The sequence below is a fragment of the Colletes latitarsis genome, chromosome 14, assembly GCF_051014445.1.
Source record: "Colletes latitarsis isolate SP2378_abdomen chromosome 14, iyColLati1, whole genome shotgun sequence".
Lineage (NCBI taxonomy): Eukaryota > Metazoa > Arthropoda > Insecta > Hymenoptera > Colletidae > Colletes > Colletes latitarsis.
The window spans coordinates 19545277-19562069 of NC_135147.1; the positions used below are offsets into that span (position 1 = coordinate 19545277).

The following is a 16793-nucleotide window of genomic DNA, read 5'->3' on the forward strand; positions in this document are numbered from 1 at the left end:
CGTCGCGGAATCGCCATCGGCGAGGAGTCATCGTCGCATCGTATGCTCTCACGCCCGTTCATTAAGACTCATTAGCGGCGTAGTGACCTCCGCAGATCCTCCGATTACACAGCGTGTACATTGGCTCCTCTCCGCAGATGCTCGTTCTGACACGTCCGTCGATATATCATTTCGAAACGTAGGGCCAAGCTCCCCTCCTTGGAACATCCCTGATCGTGATCACCATTGCGCGCGCGAATCTCGTCACGTGCGTGTCCTGTACACGTGTCGAAACGTTGCTTCGAGTTAAAGACACGTCTGGAACTCCCTCGGGCCAATTAGCAATGAATGGGACTTGGATCCATTGTTATCTTTCATCGGTGGTCCGATCAATGTCGTTTTAGAAAGCCACGTTTCAAGGTTACCGGATTCGTTTAGGGAGTTCTGGACAATTCAAGGCCCTCGGTTGCAGTGGCGTAACATCGACGGAAATAGAACTGTTTAGAGATCTCGACGGGACTTCCGGCTGCAAGGGTTTCGATAGTTTAGTCTGACAGAGGAGTAGTTTTTTCTAAGAAGGTTCAAATAATTACAATTTTGAGGGTATTCTGAGGGTCTCTTCGAATTTTTAGAGAAAATATATAGTTAATAATATAAAATTTAATCTAGCATTTTCTTAAACAAATTAGGGCTTGTCAAAAGTTCCATGTGGGTATTTACTTTGTGATAACTGAAACAAATCTGAAGTGTGGATTTTAAGTTGTCGTTTGATAGATAATCCTTTCCTTAGATGCTTTGAGGTCCTATGTTGAGTTCAGTAGTAATATTGTATTTCATAAATATTTGTGTTTATATTACTCTGTTAGTTTTTGCAAAGTCAGCAACAACGTAGAGAGAATTTCGTACGCTGCTTAATGGCACCCTTAAAACCATACGAGTATTGCATGTAACGATTCTTCGTAGACTGCATAATTTGCAAGGTATCCAAGGTGAGCATGTTAGGTGCCACACCCTCTATACAGGGTGTCCCATGGGTACAATATGGGTGACAGACCTTTTCACTAAACTGAACAAATTAATTTCCAAACTTAGATATTGAGGAAAATAAATAAACAGAGAACATACAGAAGTGAACACTATATCAAATATTAGATTTACCTCTTGGACATTTTAAGAATTTTACAACAAATAGAAAGAAAAAGGAAATCCAGGTTTTTCGCGAGAGAATGACTTGCAATATTTAATTTAGATCGTACTGGTGGGAGAAATCGTCTCGTTTGTGTTTTAATAACGAAACGCTGGTGTTCTGGGACCTATCGAGGCGTATTAGGGTCATCTCTTCTGGTCGGAGACAGAACGTCGACCGTTTAGATGCCATCCATTTTAATTTCGAGTTACAGTATGGCGTCGCAAACGCGTCTTGGCTTATACCAGGCTTTTACATCGTGAGTTTAGAAATGCTCGTCTCGGTGCATCCTCGCGAACGAAGGAGGAACGGGAGGAAGAAAGATGGACGAGACCTGGCACGCAAAAGCTTTCGGTCATGTTTGTAGCCAACACGGTCCTTTGTATACCGCACCTTGCCATACATATCTGGCCGTGTACGCCTCCTACAGGGATCGCAATTAGCTAGGGAACACGGCGTGTGTGCCGGCACGTACGGCCATCGGTACATTATGGTCACGTAATGGCGACGAGAATGGAATTCGTCGGGAGTCGATGACGAATCTTAAATGTCTCTGACTCCGTTCGAGCGGCTAGTTCGGTTCATCCTTTGCACAACGCGTATTCAACAACTTTCGTGAACGTTTAGTATCCAGTTACTTGCTGCAATCGCGATAGCACCGTTCATGAATGGAGCAGTTTATCTTTATACAACAACCGACAAAAACTTGGAACAACCTTCGGTATTTATCGCGCCTAGAATCGGCTGTACGAAGATACGTGCATTGATTCAGCAAACGATGGGCAAGTTTATTAAAAAATAATGACTCGAGATAAGGTGCGTTAACATTTTTATAACCTCATTTAAAAGGTAAAAACTACTGTAAAGATATAAATCACGTGCAGGATTTTGAAAAATTCAGCATTTTAAATTGTGTATACACATTATATTCGGTAAATAAGACTCTTACAATCAGTAAACGTAGATTGATGGGAGGTTTTCATCACCGCTTTGTGGACGTTCTCGTTCAAATTTCCATAATAAAAGAAAATACTATTTGAAATTGTTTTTATCGACTGTTGAGATTTGGTAAATAATGATCATTAGGATAGGTGCATTTACCTGCATTTTATTCTCAACCTTTTCTATCACTGATACACGGTGTAGATTTTAATTAACCACCGCCAACATTCGGTCGAATTTTTATCATAGTTTCATTTCCACGACTCATTGCGTTCGCTACGGCCGTTCTGCACGTTCCTCCATCCACGATAATGATTTCCTCGCTGGAGGCGAGCATTGTCGCGGATCTGTCCACTGTTCCTGGTAAATGGACCCAAGGTACCGTGGGTTTGTCTATGTCGCGCCACGTGTGTCAATGTAATTTACTGCCTTCGGCCTGTGTCCGCAAACATTCTCCGCGCATATGCGTTCGTCATTCGAGGAGACGCTGGGCGCCATTTAAATACCCCGATTTATACCACGAAAAGAAACGAGCACACGACGGATATACAATCCGTGGAGAACCAACGACGGTATTTCGATTAAAAAACACATGTGACGTGCCAGCGGTGAGTCTAGAAATTTAGCAACAGAGTTCAATTAAAAACGCTTTATTAGAGAAAATAGACAAGAAAATATTTGTAAGTTCCTCCTACCTTTGCTTCAAAATTTTTGTTATTAAATATAATTCAAGAAACAAACTCAACTGGGTTGATATTTAGATTCAAAATGAAGAAAATGTAGATACAACATAGTTCGTCTCTGAGGCATTTTATAAAAAATAAAGAGGTACGAAAGAAGGGCTTGAAATTTGTTTCGTTATTACAAGGTTTTAAAACCGTATTTTTATTTTGCATATTATGCATAATGCATATGCCTGGTACGTTTCAGGCAATTGACATATGCGCTGACATATCGCATACAAAATTCTATCGGGGCGAATTTAAATATGCAACTACGTACATCCTACAATGTAGACCGTTCGTTTTCAGCATACAAATTAGTATTAATCCTTTGACCGCGAGTGACTTTGACGCGAACGTACGCAGTGCGCGGAAGAATTTTTCATGCGTGAGCATATACGCACGATGAACGCATATAGGCGTTTACCGCATGCAGGTAATTAATCGATCGAGCCCCCACAAACGCCACTTAAAATATAACTCAATATCAACGGTTATTAAAGTATAACTCTGTATTTAGGAAAATTACGTTAATTTCTCCTGGGAAGAAATTTGCGATGTTGCTATAACTGATGTTTTAAGTATACTTTAGGGAAACGTTTTAAATTTTTCTGTCTCTCTATATAAGTATAAAATTATGTTTTATTTATAGTTGTTTATTATTTATCTCTATTCAGCAAAAGTGCGATGTTAAATAGCATGATATATTTTAACAAAATACAATGGTTTTATTAAAATTAGTTCAACAAACAGACGGATAAAAATTGCCTTAAAAGGTTGCAATTATATTTTATTCAATAGAGATTATATTTTCTAAAATATATGACCTTAGATTTTTTAAATGTCACGGAGTATTTTCTTTCAATACCGCGAAGGCGATTTTAATGATCCGTAACAAAGTGACCTTAAAGCATCCTTAACCCATAACCAACATTTATTTTAACATACGTACACGTAAAATGAATACAATCTAAAGTATTACAGCCATTAATCAAGTTTTTCAGGGAAAAATGAAATGTCGTATTACTTCTAACGGTTAATTTGGAGCGCGAAGCCTGCACAGTATTTCTAATATTGTAGAATATTACTTTAGCCTGACCATCCGATCTTTGTGCATCTTTTTTTCTCGCTTTCTAAATATAATTAAAAGACTCTCTCTCTGTACAATCGGTCATGATTACGTTACACGGCGAGTCAAACGCAAAAGTGAGCTCGAAACTCTATTAAGTTGCGCAATTAAAGCGTCCCTCGCGAACGTTTCTCTTCGAATTTACACCGTGTCAGTGAACCGCGGTAGGAAAACGAGTTTTTTTGCGCGCTAATTACGGTACCTCCTACTGGTCGCTGTAATCTGAAATCATTTCGTCGCGGTGTGGACACGTACTCGACTTAAGGTCCGTTTTCACGTGACTCCGAGCCGTAACATTCTTCATCGTGAAAACTTATTTGTCGCGTTGCCGTGATATCTTAATCATTTTCTACGTAAGTGAAACATCGAGACAATTATTCGTAGTTAGCATGTTTTTGTGTGCTAAAAAATATTCACATTTTAATTGTCGACGCGTTGCTAATTTAATATCGTTTCACTGTAAATTTCATTCAGAACGTTTTCACCAAAATTACATCGAACGATGCTGCGTTGCATACTGATAGGTATGACATAAGACTCTTTATTTATCAACTGTATGTTGTCATTGCACAGTCGTGACTCATGTCATTAACATTAAACGTACCGACACTTCATGTATACCAATTCCTACCAAGACCGGTCAAATAACCAGTCTTTCTTTTTCTCTTTCACAAGGCAACGTACTTATGTTTGCATCATATGTATAGAAAGTTCTGTTTTAAAGTTTTTTCATAAGATATCTTTCTCTTTTACGTCGCATATTTTTTCTTACAGTTTGCATTTTAAAAATCTGTACAAAAATATTCAATACATTTTACTCTAAACTTAGTACTTTAACTTCGTACAGAAAGTATACAAAGTACAGTTGAAATTTTTTATTTCTATCAGTTAGAGGATAAAACACCCTTGAAAACAAATATCTCGTATACAAATTTAAATTCAGTTTCAATTAAATAAACAATTTCTAATCCAGTTTTATCGCACACCAGTCGTATGATCAATAGGTGTTGCTGAAATTTCTTTGGGTGCATAACGTCAAAGTAAATTTAAAAATAAATATAGAGGACAGCATAGAGAATAATAGTTGTTATATTCACTGGATAGAGGATGAAATGCCATTTAAAATGAGTGTTCATTCAAGTCGATAGCGTAATTAGTGCCGGAGATATAAGGGTTCGAAGCGTTTGTTTACTTTTCATTGTTTGCGTCGCGAGGTCATTGACCGCACGAGATCGTAGTAAATAGTACACACTACGTCACACGGTTACGTTTGTCACGACTCACGTGTAAGAGAGAGAGAGAGAGAGAGAGAGAGAGAGAGAGAGAACCGAATGAAAAAAATTACCTTTTACATAAATTACGATATCTCCAAAACGAAAAGTTGAATCGACATAAACCAAAAACCATTTCAAAGGGGAGGCCTTGTCACTTTTAACAGTGGCTTAATTATGGTGAAAACACGAGTAATTTTGGAACCATAAGCGTGTAAAGTTTAACTATTTTAATACTCATTGTTAGACTGTTCCAAGACACTCAAGATTCTCTCCTTTCATCTTTGCTATATATTTCCTATTTACATCTGAAAGTAACCAGAATTTGATACCAAATTTTGTCCAGTTTTTCACAAAAAAATATGAATCGCCCAACCGGTTAGATGACCGGTCGTGGTAAGCAAGACAGAGTACATATTTTTCTTAAAAATCAAACAATAAGAATAGAAGTGAATATTGAAAAATTCATTATACGTATACTATAAAAAAAAGTCGTGCAGTTAAATGGTCATGGCAGGTTTAGTGTTGAAAGTCGCGACTTACGTCATGACGTTAAAAGTCGTGACTTGGTGTCATGTAAAAACAGACCCTTACTGAAACGCGACCGTATGCGTTCAGACTTTGCAACCGCCCAAGACGATCGTAAATTGTTGTATTCTAATGTTACGATCGCGAGACTCCGCGTTCTCCTTGAAAAGACCGAGCACGCATGGAGAACTGAAATAGAATGGAAAATTAAAAAAAAATTACCTAAAAAATGAGGTCGTCAGTGTCCACTTTCAAGCAAAATCACTTTTTGTTCCCGTCCGGAGATCGCTGTTCCAGTGAAAGCTCTTTACATAAAACGCACAGTGTGTCCATAACGGCGTCGAAGTCATATACGAACTTCGTGACGTGAATTAATTGCAATGGTGTATGAGTATCGGATAAGGATGAAACGTTTGTATTAAATATATGGACTTCGATAGTGGCAACTTCGTACGACGAAGATCAGTTATTTATAATCTTCACATATACACTATTTCATCTACAATATTTAATTTACTCCTCTAAAATTTGAAACCAACTCCCAACTTTATTCAAGCAGTTCATATTTCTTTATTATCGTTGTCAAAACATTTTTTGAGAATTCAATGTTCACAAGTTTAGCGTTAACATAACTAAAAAGTGGCCTCCAAAATAATGTTTCCAGAACAATGTATTTCAGAATAATCGTACAGCAAAGAACAAATCGGTCCATGCGTCAACGAAATCCAATTCACGAAAGAGTTTGCGAAAAACTCTGATATTTTTAACAAAGAGAACCTATCTGAATTAAATCGAGGAACGTATCAGAGATCTGAAGCAGGGACGTTCCGCGAAAACGTCCAATAAATTTGAAATATAGTTGAAATATATTACTCGGGGTAATAAATGGCCAGCGGTGCGCGCGAACGTTCCTTCTTCGAAACTCTTTCCATTAAACTCATTCGCTTCTCTTTGCTTTAATCGGGGCGAAATTAAACGCGGAGACCGCCGATTGCACTCTGCCGGTGAAGAACCAACGACATTAAAATCGGAAAAAATGAAACAGTCTCGAGTGAAAGATTACGCGAGAGCGCATCGTTGATGAAACTTTGACGAGCGGATTGAGCATCGAAAAATAGGGAAACCCCGCTCAATAGTTTACAAAATAACGTACCAGATTCAGTTCTGGAAGCAAGTTCATATCATATTGACGTTTTAACCCTTTAGGCGAGTCCTCAGAGGCAAACTCAAAAACGTAATAATTTGAAGTTAATATTTTTTGGGTGGATTTATACATATTTCTAATAATGTTTCAAAGTTCGAGTGAAAAGGTGTAAAACTCACGTTTGACGAGGTAACTTGCAAAAATGTGAGATTCTACAATTTTTACGCTTTTTTATATGAACTTTATAATTTTCTGTATCCTTAAAAAAAATTACTTGTGTATAATGTACTCCTTTCTCTGGTAGTTCATATAAGACAATATAACAAAGTGTTTTCTCTAATAACCAGCGGATTAACTTCTTCTTGCCGCTTCAAATAGTTCTGTAGATATTACAGCCGCGTTTAAGGCTCGTTTCATCTCCAAAATGGCGGATTGCTTCGCCGATTTCGTCCCAGTAATTGAAATTGTTTCAACCGTGTGTACAGGATTTCGAGGGGCCGGTAGTATTGTGAGACTTTCGAGGTAATTCCCTTTAAAAAATAGGGAGAGAGAGTGTAAGAGGAGGATATTTAATGGCGTTGGGCATTGCAGTGTGGTGGCATTAAAAAGTTTCTCGGGGCACACCGCCTCAGGTAAATCGTGCTCGTTCGGGCTGCTGTAACTCTCGATGGTCGCTCGCGTTAATGGCATTTTCGTGGCATTTGCTCGAACGCTGCTCTACTAACATTAACGAACCTAGTGTTTTACGAGCTTATGAGAATGCGCGGATTTAACGTCCTTGCGATACGTTCTCCATCGTGTTCTTGTTAAAACTCCGTCTACGAAATGATCTAACAACAAAATCTTGTACTCGACTTTCATAGAAACAGGCAACATTCTTATCAACGTAATAATAAAAGATAAAGACACGTTTATCCCTTAATCGTTAAATAAAAATTTAACTATCAGCTCTGTTGGTCATCTAATATTCTCTCATCTTTTTCAAAGTCTGAAAACATTGTATAGTTTTCGATGTGTTGTGAGCAAAATTGGACAAAGTCCAGGCGGCCAATATTTTATTAATAAAGAACACATAAAATTCCTTAGTCGCTTCTAGTTCGTTAAACACATAATGTTTCTACTCCAGTTTACTAGACTCCCCGGCTTGTTCGAGGTTTAAAAGAGAGCATTAACTAAAACGCCAAGTATTAATTCGATTAAGTAAACGACTTATTAATGAAATAATGAAGCTAGGGTCACCGACAGACTCCCCGTGGTCGTCCAAAGCAGGGGTTCTCAACGGGAGACAAATTAATCTCCCAGTAACACACGTTATATTTTGTTCTGCCCATAAGCGAGAGGAATTGAAAATGGGAGTTTTGTGCTTTTCAATTCTACGTCATTTCTATTTTTTCACGCTATAATTTCAAGAAACGTCGCGAACAGAAGTGCTCGATGGAAGTAAAGTCGAACGAGGAAGGGGAAATATTTTTCGCACGACGCTCCAACCGCATCCCAGTCACGATTAATTAACCAGCAACAGAGCGTGTCCTATTTACGGAGTTAAATGGAAAATAGAACGCTTATACCTGTGGCAGCTGAAACGAAAGTCGACTTCCGACTATAGTTTGTACCGATCGCGCAGAAAAAGTGACGACTGCTTGAACGGATGTCGGTGACGCGACTCGACACTTTTTCGCGAATGGAAACGGTCTATTTTCTCGACAGGAGATTTTTAATCTTTGCGTTTCAGTGATGGAAATTTCAAATTACATATTTCGAGACTATAATGCAACTTTTACTACAAAATTCAACGTTGTTCTGTCGTATTAATAATAAGTTAAATTTGTTTCACAATAATTTCGATCCTGACGAAGGTTGTTTTATAACAATGAATAGTTACGACGACACTAAGATAGTAATAACAGTATTAATTATTATATAATCAACAATATGTAATACCGTATAATAATGAAGATTAACAATATTATTAGTCATCACAAACGAAAAAGTGATAACTAATGACAATAATAATAATAAGATTTAACAAGAGAAATTAAATCACAATGAAGAACAGAAAAGGTAACGAGTACGGTGTAATAGTTTTCTCAACAGGAAACGTACCATTAGCTATTGAGCAACTCTGAACAAGAATACGTACTTAGAACTGCAAGAACCCGCCATCTTAAATATACGATAGTCTATACGTGTAAACAGAATTAAGGAAAATTTACTGTTTTACAATTATTTTGCAACAGTAAAAAGTATTTAGGAGACGAAAGTGTACATTTTCTGTACAGTGAAGACGCATTATTGTTATTTGTTGAAGTGGAATCGAACGGAATCGAAGAAAGGCTGATAGGTAGCAGTAAAAGACGAACGGTAACTTGGAACAGAATGGAAGCGATAACAGTTTCAGGGAGTCAAATAGTTGTTCGCATGTGATAATACGAGGAACTCGATGGCGTTGGTCGTACGTGCATGTGTACGTGCGTTCCCTATCGTGAGGATCGACGGAGCCACGAAAGGAAGCGGTTTCCTACCCTCCTTTCAACTTCCGGTTGCACAAAGCGAACCTTGTCTCTCTCGGACGAGCATCTCCCGACCAACTGCAACAGAGATATTGCCAAAAAAAGAGAAAATCTCGCCCATATAATCACGCGGAAAGTTCGAGTCGCCTTCTTTCAAAGAAGACTTTGTCGAGAATTAAAAGTTTGGCGTTTCCGTCGCGATAGAATTGAAACAGCCGGACCGTTTGACCTCCCTGCAAAAGGTCTTCCAGCATGACAAATGTTGAAACCAAAACTATTCCAGGTGTTTGGCTAAATGTAATCCGATTACATTTCCCGGGACTACTTCTACCCAAGTAATTGCATTGTAATTACACGGTAATTATACGATTTAATGATTTACTATTACGCTTATGCGACAGTCGTACGATAATTACCGTGTAATTATAATATTATTACAGTGCATTTTGCATTGCAGAAATAGTTGGGGCAGCTGTCGTGCTATTAATGCAAAATTAATCTTCTCGAATCAATGATTATTTGTTATTTATAGTCCATTGTCCAGAAGAGGGCCACAGAATTTTATAACCAAAATGTCGATATTGATTTCCTTTGCATTTTCCTACTTCGACACTGGATATTCTCGGTTTCTCGGACACCAATACTTCGACACCCGTGGAAGTAAAAGAAACAATCGTACGCGCGACCTCGCGCGCTGAATTTCTAACGAAACGGTTGGTCACTTTTGCCCGACTGGAAAAATCATCAATATTAACGCGAAGAGAGATCGCCTGTAAATCTTGTTCCAAGATAGGACCCTCTTTCGTCTTCTTTCCGGTGTCGTTTCGAAGGTCGGTCACGTCGAACGCTCCGTGTCCCGTATTTTCCATCAGCTGACGAATCACACGAGCGAGTTGCAGCGGGAGCATGATCGCACAGTGTCTCGAAACGAATCTATGTTTAGAACCGCGTCGTAAAGTCGTGATCGCGCATGAAAAAATAATTCGACTCCAGCGAGAATTTCGTGACGACGCAGTATACTCGTACATCTTTCCTCGAACTGCTCGCCAGCCATTTTTATCAGTCGCTCCAAAGCATTCTAATGCGTAAAAAAAATTTATTTTTACCTTTAATGTAAATCGAAAAAATGTGTTTCTTTTTTTTTAGAATATTCATACTAAAAACTTACATTTCGATAGATAATATTGTTTTTATTAACAGAATTAATCAAATGGGAGTTTTGCAGAGGGTTGTCTCAGCCTGTAAATATAATAATTCGTATCTTACTTTAAGTATTTTTCATAGTTTTGTATATCAAGTACATTTCGTAGTTTTTTGATATTTAAAATTTCCCATAATTGCATAAACATCCGCAGTCTAATAATTATGTAAAGTTTAGCGTACAAATAACGAAAGGGTATAGTAAGATGAGAGGAAGGAATATGTTCCCTTGTGCAAAGATTTGCTAATGGAGAAACGTATCTTATCTGCTTGCTGTAACGATTATAGCTGTTCAATTGCTATGGCATCGTACGACTGAAATTATGAGCCATACGATTTCGGAGAATATTCTTACTCATTTGCACAAAATACACAGCGTCGTTGCTAGAATGATGTGGGTTCGTAAGATCGCAAGAGTAGTGTTATCTTTATTCGTAGAAGCTTCTAACAGTCTATTGATTTAGCATACCCCAAAGTTCTAGGAAAGATAAAAGTGAGTAACACTAACAATTGGAGTTCTACTGAAGATGTTAGCTAAATTGTATTTACAAGAGATCGTTACTGAGTACGTTTAACCCATTATGTACCGGAGGTTTTTCGTAGATACTGAACACCGATATTTTACAAGCGAAAATGTAACTATATAAATGTTAAACTTTTCCCATCTTTGCAACATGGCAGGTACGACTATAAATTATCCATCGAACAATACATTTCTTTCGTTGTCGTTTCAACGAAAGAAATATACAGTCATTCTTGCGGTATTGTTTCTCCTATCGTCGAGTAACAGTACACGTACGCATAAAATTGTAAAAAGTTTAACTCAGCCCTGACATTTAAAACTCGCTGTGAACAGGAAGCTCGAAACACGCGTCTCAGCGATCCCTTTCATCGAGAGGTGCCGTTTTTCTATTTACACGTGGCTTTCCCGACTCTCTCGACTTTGTTTTACACAGAAACACTTTTAGTTTACCGGTCGTTTCGTTAAACGAGAATCAATGAACGTCCGTCGAACATTTGCCAACGTAGCAGTTTCTCTATTATTGTAGATTTGACCGGGGTCAGTTTTTATTGAAACTAATAAAATAAAAAATAGCTATGTGAAGTAATATTTCGTAAAAGACTTCTCTTGTAAGAGGGATCACTGGTAAAAATCGCACTAAGCCCCTAACAAGGAGATCGTTAGATCCTCACCGATTTTAATATTTTGCAGGATTAGGAAACAATAATAAAAACTGTCAAAATTATTAAATCTTTCTAATCAGGTGTTAAAAAGTAATACAATATAATACGATTACTAAAAGAAATAGGAAAAACAAATTCTACGCGTCATGGCCACTACACCGCGATCATTTTTTATTTAAATGATCTATTACTAAAATATATTTAATTAAGCGATTTTTTCAAACTTTGTATCTATTTTTGTCATAACTAACTAGCCACCAGCAGCTGTAACTCCGGTTACGATTGTTGTACGTGTGAATTTACGAGCCTGCAAAATATAATCGATGATGATTAGATTTAATATTAAATTATAAGTAAATTGTGAACTTCAAAATAACACGTATTTCGAGTAGACTTTGAGGCGACAGATATTTCGAATAAGCTTTGAAATAAGTACTATCGTATCAAAGTCGGGGCCACGGATCACGGAAAGAAGATCAAAACGACTGGCTTCCGTTTCACCAGCGAGATGGAATCCCTCAGAGCCAGAACAGATAAGATCTGATCAGCGAACAAGGTTGACCAAAGGAAGTCGAGCCGCCTTATTTCTCCGTGAAATTGCCACGTTGGAGAAATTACCCCTCATCATCCCCTGAATACAGACTCCACGGTCGCGATTTCGCAATGACGTCAAGCCACGTTTCCACGTATACATCATAAAGCACAAAACACAAACGAGCAACATATTGATTTAGATACAAATTTCAAACAACGATTAAAAGATCAACAACTCGTTGAGTGAAAATTAAAACTTAAATTACAAATCGAACTTAAATTTACATGCATGCCTTCTAGCCTGTGTTATTTACAATTCACCAATATAAGGAAAGACGTATATTTTGCAATGTAAAATTTCAAAATATTCTCAATTTTGTCCACTCTGATCGAAGAGTTAAAATATGCTTGAAGAATTGTTAAAATTAGTGGAAAGATGTATTAAAATCCATAGAGATGCATTCGCAGAAGGATGTAACCGTGTATCGACGAGTGTTTCTCGTGTGTGAGTGTGGCCATGTGCAATCGTGCGCACACCTGACTAGAATTCAAACGGAACGAGCCGGAAGTCACACCTGTAAATTTTCAAGTCTTTATAGCTTGGTAACGAAGCCTCAGACAGAAGAATGGTGAAGAACTTTTCAATTTGTTCCAATACGATGAATTAATCGTGAAAAAATCCCACAATATACAAATTTTCTTATAAAATAATTAAATTGTTATTTTAATTACAATTTCATCTTAAGCACTATAATTATCATCCTTCTCGATAGCTCGTTCCTTCGTTTCCCATCGGGTGGCAGTATCGTTGTCCAGTTTATCGCGAATCGTTAGCTTCTTGGAACTTCTTCGAAAGCACAGGGATTATCACTTCGTTAGGTTCGTCGTTGTTCGTGAAACTCGAACGTTGAAACGATGCTCGAGGCGAGAAATTGGGAAGAAAGGGATTACCACTTTTTGGATATTTCGTGGAAAGTTCTCTAACAAGTGGAACGCGGAAGTTGAGTTGCTTCAAGAATAGCACTCGATGTTCCCTTAATCCGAGGGAAGACTTTTCGACAATGGCCGCCAAGTCGCGAGACGAAACGTCGAATGCTTCTTTTTAGAACGACTCAACGTCACACCTTCCACTTTAGAGACTTTCTTGACTGTATCTAAACCCTCCCTTTTAATAATACCAATTCTTTTTATTTTCTTCCTCAATTTCTCTCAGTGTTCTTACAAATGCTATTCTTTGTTGCAGGTAACGTTTCTCCAGTTCCGATATTCTCTGGCACTCGAATTCGTGGACTTAAAACGGTTCAGGTAACAATTTTGAAATTTGAAAAACGTCTAAAGTTGCGAGCACTTAAGTATAGCTTATAGAGCAGGATTATAACCTGATTCAGTTATTAGACTCAGTTAATATACTCACCCAGTATATTAATAATAACGGGAAATAGGGGGAACTTTTACATTTTGATTTCTTATCAGTCATTTTTCTCTCCATCGTGCATTTATCAAGGAAAAATAATAAGTACGTAAACATGATTAGGTCGTAGGATCATTCATAGTGCTAATTACATCTAAACCGTAACATTATCTTGTAGCCTCTTTTTACTTATTACTGGCGCAATGTAGACGTGGTTATTATCTTTATTACATGCCTATTATGAATCCACACTGCGTGCTTCAGACAGCAATGCAAACACACGCAGTTGTAGTGCGACGAAGAATTAATATTTACATAGCGAAAATAAATTTTACAGGGAAACTACTCGTATAATAAAACGATAACTTTGACAGTTTTACGGTTGAGGTAAAAAATAATATAAATATCGATGATAGACGTTGAGGAAACAATTTTCCAAAAACTTCATGAATTCCTGGCTTCTTATTTGCTCAAACTTTCGTCATATTAAATTACATTCTTTTAAGGCTATTTAATCTCTTTATGGTAAGAATATTTGAATTTTGTTCGTAGCGTTTGACTATTTGGCACACATTCGTTCCTGTTCTAGTGACTCGGATAAATAAAAAATTTAATATCGATCTTAATGACTTGTGCCACGATTCCCCTTGAACTCGTGGAACTCTCGGCTCTCGTCGTCAATAGTCACTCTCCGTTCTCTCTCGATCGCGAGAACACAGACCACAGCGGTTGACTCTGGATAAAGCGGGGGCGGTGGAGTCGTTTCAAGGGGGGCGGGAGAGGGGGAGAAATAATGCAAACGTTGATTCACGGGAAAACAAAGGAGCCGCTTTGTGCGCGTCGAACACGGTGAATGGACTTCGCGTTCGAGAAGTTATGAATGAGCTTAGAAACCGAGTGCGTGCGCATATGCACTCCGTCGGTGCATGTGCGCACGTGCATTGACGCGCGCGTCGTTCTCTGCGCTTGCGTAAATGCCCGAGGAACTCGTTCGATTATAATACACAGAGCAATTCTCGTCAGTTTTGAAATATAATCCCTGTAAACGTCGCGGTGGTTCCTTTCAGTTTCGTATAAAGCAGATGGTGATGTTTTCTTTACGACCGCACAATGCAGTTTTTGCTTTTATTGCTGCATTCAATGTTTGCATACAGTGAAAAAATGGTACTTGTTATTCTTGAGGGAAAACGAAGACTAATTAAGAATTGTACTTAGGTCGAGATTAATGCTGAGACCGATTATAAAAATGGCAGTAAAATGGTACCGAAAAATGGCACTTGTTAGTTTTGCAAAAAAGTAAAGAGTAATACTTAATTATGAATTGCACTCGGGTCGAGATCGATGTAGCGAACGAAAATGAAAATGGCATTAAAATGGTACCCAAAAATGGCACTAATATCTCTAAGAACTCGTTCGATTATGACACACAAAGGAATGCTGCGTCCATTTTGAAACATAATCTCAGTAAACGTCGCTTCGTGGTGGTCCTTTCGCCTCGGTTCGCCGAAAACAGAAGACGGTTCTTATTTTCCTTTATTCGGTGCATGTAGCGTGGCCCCAAAATGATACGATGTCGAGAGTCTCTCGTTTCGTCGATTTCTGGGGCAAGTTCGAAGCATCCGTGGAAGCGTTTATTAATCCAAAGGAGTTTCGCGGAAAGCAGAGTAATTGCGAACGAGACGGAGTAGTTTATCGGTTGATGACAGCATTCGTGTAATTACGGAGCAAACCGCGAGATAATTTTTATCGTGTGTGATAAGAAGGTACACGAAAATTCGTCCGGAAAGGATCGCGGCGCCTGGTTACGAAGCTTTATCTGGTCGACCGATTTGTTTAACCCAGTTTCGAATTTCGTGATGCTCGAAATAGGAAACTCTGCTTTTGATCGAGCTCCAATCCTTCGAGTTTGACGCGAGTCAACAAATTTTGCAACTCGGAAGTCTTTTACGAATTAATTGCAATCTTGTTTTTATGTTTCTTTCTCCTGAATCTCATTATCGTTCATTCTATTTATATTTTTCAATATTTTTCCACGTTTTGCATTCGTTTATGAGTTTTCTGAGAAGGATCAACTCCAGCTCAATTTTTCATTTGATTATCGAAGCAACGAATTTAAGGTCTGCATTGAATCTAAAAAATTCACTTAAGAACTCTAAAGCCACAATTAAATATATGGGTATGCAACTTCAGAACTGCATAAAGTTAAAAGGAATTAAAAATTCTACTGAAAGTTGGTCTTACCTCGAGAGGTCAATCAAGAGTCAGTGAAAAAACGCATAGAAAATTGAGTGAAGCGAAGATTGGAGTGGAAAAGAGGAGAAGAAAATAGAGGGAAAAGAGCTCGCATAATTTCCGATGAAAAGAACCACTTTGTACTCATTTAAAAATATTTTAACGATTCAAGTTGTGAAAATTCCCTTCTAGAGGTCATTGACTCGTACAGAAATATAGAAATTACTCTAGCTCCTGAACATGTCCATAGTATTTTTAAATTATATTCCCGTGCATTTTATAGAATCTATACTCTCTTAAGGCAATTTTTAAACCATTTTACTCTCCAAATAACTGCACTGCCATTAATTTTACAACTTCGATCAAATCCTGTTGCAGGCCTATTTTCAAAGGCTCGATTTTTTCAAACTTCGAGGCCAGAACAGCCCTTTGATCCATGCAAAAGGATCCAGGCGATTCCAACGTCGATCGAGCAATCTTGTCAGAGTTTCGCGAACAAACGTGGTTGACATTTTTTTCTCTTATCGTTAAAGACGATAGAATAAACAACGAATCGCAGTGATTCATAGTGACTCGGTTCGTTAAGAATTCGTCTGGCAGCGGCAGATCCATCTTGTCGGAAATTATTGATCCCCAGCGTTATCGGCAGTTTCGACGCGCACAACGTTGATGAAGAAATTCCTGAGCCGCTGACGTTCGGATCCCGACAGTAACTGACGACCGACTCGATCCACGCTCGATCGCTGATGAAAATACCTAGACTCATTAACGTTATGGAGTTCGCGTTCTCTGCTCGCGTTACCAGCAATTGCTTCTCATA

General features: G+C 38.2%; 1 protein-coding gene across 3 annotated transcripts in view; it reads left to right on the forward strand.

The window, feature by feature from the left end:
- LOC143349794 (uncharacterized) overlaps positions 1 to 16793 on the forward strand; it is a 98631-nt gene that overhangs the window by 11757 nt on the left and 70081 nt on the right. Inside the window, exon 2 of one of the 3 annotated variants that reach the window (XM_076781325.1) lies at positions 13574 to 13635. The exons of the other annotated variants lie outside the window; for them this stretch is intronic. The gene's annotated coding sequence lies outside the window, so the exon portion shown is untranslated. The remainder of the gene's footprint in view (positions 1 to 13573; positions 13636 to 16793) is intronic. 3 annotated transcript variants of the gene reach the window in all.